Source organism: Primulina eburnea, chromosome 8 (assembly GCF_022965805.1).
Source record: "Primulina eburnea isolate SZY01 chromosome 8, ASM2296580v1, whole genome shotgun sequence".
In the NCBI taxonomy this organism is placed as follows: Eukaryota; Viridiplantae; Streptophyta; class Magnoliopsida; order Lamiales; family Gesneriaceae; genus Primulina; species Primulina eburnea.
Genome location: NC_133108.1, coordinates 22,180,962 through 22,188,132, shown reverse-complemented (window position 1 = coordinate 22,188,132; position 7,171 = coordinate 22,180,962). Strand labels below are relative to the sequence as shown.

At 41.4% G+C, this 7,171-nt stretch overlaps 1 non-coding gene across 1 annotated transcript; it reads right to left on the bottom strand.

Moving 5' to 3' along the window:
• Positions 1–1,255: 1,255 nt before the first annotated feature.
• LOC140840343 (small nucleolar RNA R71) lies at positions 1,256–1,362 on the bottom strand. The gene has a single exon (XR_012119930.1). It is a non-coding gene; the product is annotated as a small nucleolar RNA R71 (small nucleolar RNA).
• Positions 1,363–7,171: the final 5,809 nt, after the last annotated feature.

Sequence of the window (7,171 nt, the reverse complement as noted above, 5' to 3'; positions counted from 1 at the left end):
AATAATTGACAATAGGATCGAATAGTATAGACCACGGATTTACAATTTTAGTAGATATACGGAATTGGATACGTGTCGATAGTGATAATTCACCCGGATGAAAGCTAGTGGATTCCATAGAACGTAATGCAATCGTGAACTGTTAAATAATTGAGGATACTTGATTACTGCATGTTTACGATTAGTATTAATATAGCTCGACAGAGTATATTAATTAGTCTAGGGAATTCCGTCGAATGCACGAGTAAAAGTCGAGTATAATTATTTGAACACGAGCGGTAGGTGAACTGATAATTCCCAACAAATTCGTTTCTCATTTGATTTTAATCCAATTTAATCATTGATTTCTTGATTGCTTTTTCTTGCACTTTAATTATTTTAGTTATTAAATTCACTTTAGTTTAATCACCAACTCAATCTATCGTTGCTAAAGAAATTTACTTGGAAATAAAGATATTGTAACGCAGTCCTTGTGGAACGATACTCGTATTCACTTACGTTTATTATAACTTGACTATCGTGCACTTGCGATATTTAAATCGAGCTTTTAATTATACAACAAATTTTGGGACTATTCACTGTGCAAGTTTTGCTCGATCAAGTTTTTGGCGCCGTTGCCGGGGACTGTTGATTCACAATTTTTATTTCTCGTTTAAATTTTTTGTATTATTTATTTTATTGTTATTTGATACTCTCATTGTGTTGCAGATCTTTCTTGCGGTGCATGCGAAGATCACTCGAATTTAAGCTTGAGCCTTTTGACCCCGAGATTGAACGCACAGCTAGACGTCGAAGTCAACAACAAAGACTCAAAGAACAGATGGAAAGACACGAGCAAGAACGTGGAGAGGAACAGCGTGACAATAGACAAGTTGAGATACCACGTCGCATTCCAATGTTGGATTATCCACAGCCGTCTATTGATGGAGCACGTCCAAGCATCGTAAGACCAGTCATCCGAGCTAATCAGTTTGAGATCAAGCCAGCTATCATCCAGATGATTCAGAACAGTGTTCAATTTGGGGGAAGTGCACTTGACGACCCTAATTCTCATATAGCTGACTTTCTTGAAATTTGTGATACTTTTAAGTTTAATGGCGTGTCTGATGATGCTGTTCGTTTGTGCTTATTTCCATTTTCACTGAAAGATAAAGCTAAGTCGTGGTTAAACTGTTTGCCTGTAGGGTCTATCACTACATGGGAGGATATGGCAAAGGCATTCCTGATCAAGTACTTTCCTCCGTCGAAGACTATGAAGCTTAGAGCCGACATTACTACGTTTGCTCAATATGAGAACGAGTCACTTTACGAGGCATGGGAGCGCTACAAGGACTTGTTGAGGAGATGTCCACACCATGAGCTACCGCTTGGGTTAGTTGTTCAAACTTTCTACTATGGTTTGATTACTCCTAACCGTACTATGATAGATGCTGCTGCATGTGGTAACTTACTGAGAAAGACGACTGAGGAAGGATATGAGTTATTGGAGGAGATGGCTGCGAGTAGCTATCATCCTCAGTCTGATAGGCAGAGACGAGGTGCTGGAGTTCATCAAGTTAATGATTTGTCTGCGGTTTCAGCACAGTTAGAGGCTTTGAGTAGAAAGATTGATGGAATGAGCATGAGTGGGTCGGCTATGCGTCTGCAAGAAATTTTCTGTGATAAATGTGTGGGTGGGCATGACGTGCAGGATTGCCAAGATGGCAATCCATTTTATGTGCCTGAGGGAGCACCGGTGAAACAAGTGGGATTCCAGAACCGTCCTAGAAATGACCCTTATTCGAATACATACAATCCGGGATGGAGGAATCACCCAAACTTTTCGTGGGGAGGCCAAAATAGCCAAAATCGCCAACAAAGAGGTCCACCATATGGGATGCACCAAGGATTCAAACCAGAGCCGCCTCGGGAGGAGAAGTCCAATTTAGAGCAAATGATGACTAAATTTATTTCTGCAACAGAGACGAGATTTCAGAATCAAGATGCATCCATAAAGGGGTTAGAGAATCAAATTGGACAATTGGCAAAGTTGATTTCTAATAGGGAGCAAGGAGCTTTGCCAAGCAACACGGAAACTAACCCAAGAGAGCATGTGAAGGCTGTGGAATTGCGGAGTGGAAAATCACTCGGGTCTCATGAGGAAAAGACCAAGCATGGCGAGGATGAGGTAGAAACTCGAGGAGGTAAGTCTTATAACTCTACATTAACACCTATTGCACAAAATAAAATTGTTATCCCTCCACCTTTTCCTGCAGCGATGAAGAAAGCTAAATTAGATGCACAATTTGGTAAATTTCTTGAGGTATTTAAAAAATTACATATTAACATTCCTTTTGCTGATGCCTTATTGAATATGCCAAGTTATGCAAAATTCTTGAAAGATATCTTAGCAAATAAGCGGAAGCTAGAAGATCATATGACGGTGAATTTGACTGAAAATTGCTCCGCTTTAGTTCAAAACAAGATGCCTCCAAAGCAAAAAGATCCAGGGAGTTTCTCTATACCTTGCATTATTGGTGATATTAATTTTCATAAAGCTCTATGTGATCTTGGTGCGAGTATTAACCTGATGCCTTTTTCTGTGTTTAGGGGACTGGGATTAGGTGAACCCAAGCCAACTAGGATGTCGTTGCAGCTGGCTGACAGATCTGTCAAGTATCCACGTGGGATTATCGAAGATGTTTTGGTGAAAGTGGATAAGTTCATTTTCCCTGCAGATTTCGTGATACTAGACATGGAGGAAGATTTAGAGATGCCTTTAATCCTAGGGAGACCATTTTTGGCTACAGGGAAAGCGCTAATTGATGTGGAAGAGGGGAAGTTGAGACTGAGAGTTGGAGAAGAAGAAATTATTTTTGATGTTTTCAATACTCTCAAGCACACAATGCACAATGATAGTTGCTTTCGTATTGATGTCTTAGATTCTATTGTTTGTGATTTTGTGCAGGATGGATTGAAAGAACCATTGGAGGCCACTCTCACTACTGAAAAGCAGGAGGACGAGCTAGACGAGGAAAAGATGGAGATGGTAGCTCATTTGAATGCCATTCCACCTTGGAGAAAGCAAGTGAGGCTTAGATTAGAGGAATTGGGAGACCGAAAAAATTTAATGCCTCAGAAGTCAAGCCTAGAGGAGCCACCTACTTTGGAGCTCAAACCACTACCTCCACATCTCAAGTACGTATATTTAGGAGAAGATAATAAATTGCCTATTATTATTTCCTCTTCTTTGACAGATGATATGGAGAGTAAGCTCATGGGAGTCCTTAAGGAGCATAAAGGAGCATTCGCTTGGAAGGTTTCGGACATAAAAGGGATAAGTCCTTCGATCTGCATGCATAAAATTCTGATGGAAGATAAGTACTCACCTCTAGCACAACCACAAAGGAGATTCAATCCAAAGATGCAAGAGGTAGTAAAGGCTGAAACAATTAAACTTCTGGATGCATGTATTATCTATCCTATCTCTGATAGTGCGTGGGTAAGTCCTGTACAATGTGTGCCTAAAAAGGGTGGGATTACTGTTATTACTAATGAAAAAAATGAGTTGATTCCCACTAGAACTGTTACGGGTTGGCGTGTGTGCATAGATTATAGGAAACTGAATGATGCAACCCGTAAAGATCACTTTCCCTTGCCATTTATCGATCAAATGATTGAACGATTAGCAGGTCATGAATTCTATTGCTTTTTAGATGGATATTCGGGATACAATCAAATCACAATTGCACCAGAGGACCAAGAGAAAACTACTTTCACTTGTCCTTATGGTACTTTTGCGTTTAGGCGTATGCCCTTCGGTTTATGCAATGCACCTGCCACATTTCAAAGATGCATGACCGCTATCTTTCATGACATGAATGAGAATTTCCTTGAAATTTTTATGGATGACTTCTCTATTTTTGGCTCCTCATTTAATGAATGTCTAGAAAATTTGAACTTGGTGTTAGTTAGATGTGAGGAGAGCAATTTAGTGTTGAATTGGGAGAAGTGTCACTTTATGGTTCAAGAGGGGATTGTGTTAGGACACAAGGTATCGGAGAATGGAATTGAGGTCGACAAAGCCAAGGTGGAGGTAATCAAAAACTTACCCCCACCTTCATCAATAAAAGGAGTTAGAAGTTTCCTTGGGCATGCTGGTTTTTATAGGCGCGTCATCAAAGATTTTTCAAAAATTGCTAAACCTTTATCCTCTTTGTTGATGAAAGATGCTGAATTTAATTTTGATTCTACTTGTCTGCAGGCATTCGAGATACTCAAGGAGAGCTTGGTGACAGCACCTGTTCTGACTGTCCCTGATTGGGAGTTACCGTTTGAGGTGATGTGCGATGCGAGTGATACAGCTGTGGGTGCGGTGCTGGGTCAAAGGAAGAACAAGGTATTTCATACCATCTACTATGCAAGTAAGACTTTAAATGATGCTCAATTGAATTACGCTACTACTGAAAAGGAATTGCTTGCTATAGTATTTGCTTTCGACAAATTTCATTCATACCTTGTTCTGTCTAAAGTAACTGTGTATACCGATCATTCTGCCCTGAAATACTTGCTTGCTAAGAAGGATGCGAAACCTAGGTTAATTAGGTGGATTTTATTACTGCAAGAATTTGATCTCGAGATTCGAGATAAAAAGGGTGTGGAAAATGTAGTTGCTGACCACCTATCTAGGCTTGAGCATGTTAGAATTAAGGGCAATGACGATGATATAGATGACTGGTTTCCTGATGAACAATTGCTTGAGGTAAATGCGTGCCCTTGGTATGCCGATTTTGCAAATTTTCTTGTCACCGGCACACCTCCACCTAATTTATTATTTCACCAAAGAAAGAAATTCTTTTCAGACGTGAAATATTATTTTTGGGAGGAACCGTTTTTGTTTAAGATCTGTTCAGATTCCATGATAAGAAGATGTGTGGCGGAGGAGGAAACCAAACAAATTCTGAACCATTGTCATGACCGTGAGGTAGGTGGTCACTTTGGACCCATACGGACGGCGTCTAAGGTACTTGAATGTGGCTTCTATTGGCCAACTCTTTTTAAGGATGCTCGTTTGTATGTTCTCAATTGTGATAGATGCCAACGCACAGGTAATATTTCCAACCGTCATGAGATGCCTTTAAATAACATTATTGAGTGTGAAATATTTGATGTGTGGGGGATTGATTTTATGGGTCCTTTTCCTGCGTCTTTTGCGAAGAAATTTATTTTAGTGGCAGTGGAGTATGTTTCGAAATGGGTGGAGGCGGAGGCTTGTGCCACTAATGATGCACAAGTGGTGTTAAAATTTTTGAAGAAACACATTTTTAATCGATTTGGTGCACCACGTGCAATCATAAGTGATGGTGGCACCCATTTTTGCAACAAAATTTTTGATAAACTGCTGGGCAAATATGGTGTCACCCACAAGGTTTCCACTCCATACCATCCCCAAACTAGTGGACAAGTTGAAGTGTCCAATCGAGAGATTAAGAGGATTCTAGAGAAGACGGCCAATGTGAATAGGAAGGACTGGTCCGTTCGGTCAGATGATGCTTTGTGGGCTTATCGTACTGCTTTTAAAACACCTATAGGAACTACACCATATAGGTTGCTTTTTGGTAAAGCATGTCATCTACCAGTAGAATTAGAGCATAGAGCATATTGGGCGACCAAAGCACTAAACTTTGATTTTGCTCTTGCAGGTGAGAAACGATTGCTGCAGTTGAATCAGTTGGATGAGTTTCGAGGAAAAGCTTATGACCTGGCACTATCTTACAAGGAACGCACCAAACGAGCCCATGATAAACACATCGTACGAAGGGAATTTAAAGTGGGTGAGGCGGTGTTGTTATACAATTCTCGCTTACGCCTCTTTCCGGGCAAGCTAAAGTCAAGGTGGTCAGGACCTTTCACTATAGCCCAGGTGTTCCCATCAGGTGCAGTGGTATTGCATGACGGCAAGGAGGGGACGTTCACTGTGAACGCTCAAAGACTGAAGCATTATATCGGTGGCACATTTGAGCCACAAATTGGAGTCACTCGGCTCCATGACAGTCATTAAGGACAGGGGTGACAAGTCGAGCTCTATACTGTAAATTGAGAACTGCTTCTTCTCCTTTTTATTCTGTTTCTTTATTCATTAATCGCATCACTTGCATTTAGGTAGTGCATGGCATGGCATTCATTGTTTTAAAATTTTTATTTTATTTTATTTTTTTCGAGAATGTCTCGCTAGGGCGGTCACTTTCGAGCTCTCGCCCTTTTTTTTTTTTTTTTTCAGAAAATTTGTCACCGAAAATGCCTCGCTAGAGCGGTCCCTTTTGACCGCCCCAGCGAGAGAAATTTTTTTTAAAATTGGTTTTCCTGGCGAAAACTCCTCGCAAGGGCGGTCACTTTTGACCGCCCCAGCGAGCGAATTTTTTAAATTTGTTTTACTGGCGAGAACCACTCGCTCGGGCGGTCAAAAGTGACCGCCCCAGCGAGCCCTCATATTTTTCAAATAGTCTGTCACCGAAAACCACTCGCTAGGGCGGACACTTTTGACCGCCCTAGCGAGTCGTGCAGATATAAAAACCTTTCCCTTTCCCCTTTCTTCCCCACTTCGAACCCTACCCCTCTCCTCTCAAATAATCGGCGCCTCCTCCATCTTTTATGCTCAAATCTTCTTATTTTGTGATATTTTCAGGGAAAAGACTCGATCTTGGTTTCTACAATCCACCCGGAAGCACTTAGACTACAATTTCTTCTACTCCGGTCATCTTCCAAGGATTCCGGCGAGCTTCTCCGGCGAACTTCAAAAATTTTCCGGCGACTTCAGACTCTTTGCACTCCCATCTCGACATGGCACCTAAACGGTCTAAGGTAACTCACGGTGCCTCTAGTTCTCGTTCGACTCCGTCTAATTTTGTTAATGAGAAAGCTCGGGAGCGGTTTGAGCATGCTAAACTACATAGAAAACCAATCCCTGAGCGAGGGTTTACTACATCTGCACTTCGTTATTTTCCGGACGTCTTAGTAGAGGGACGAGGGTGGAGTAATTTTTTAGCACAACCGAATGCCGCGGTGATTCCGGTTGTGCGTGAATTCTATGCGAATGCTCCGGAGGGGAGTGAGCATAAGGCATCTGTGCGGGGGCGTCGAGTCCCATATGATTCGAGAACTATCAATGACTTGCTGGGTTTACCGTCGGTGG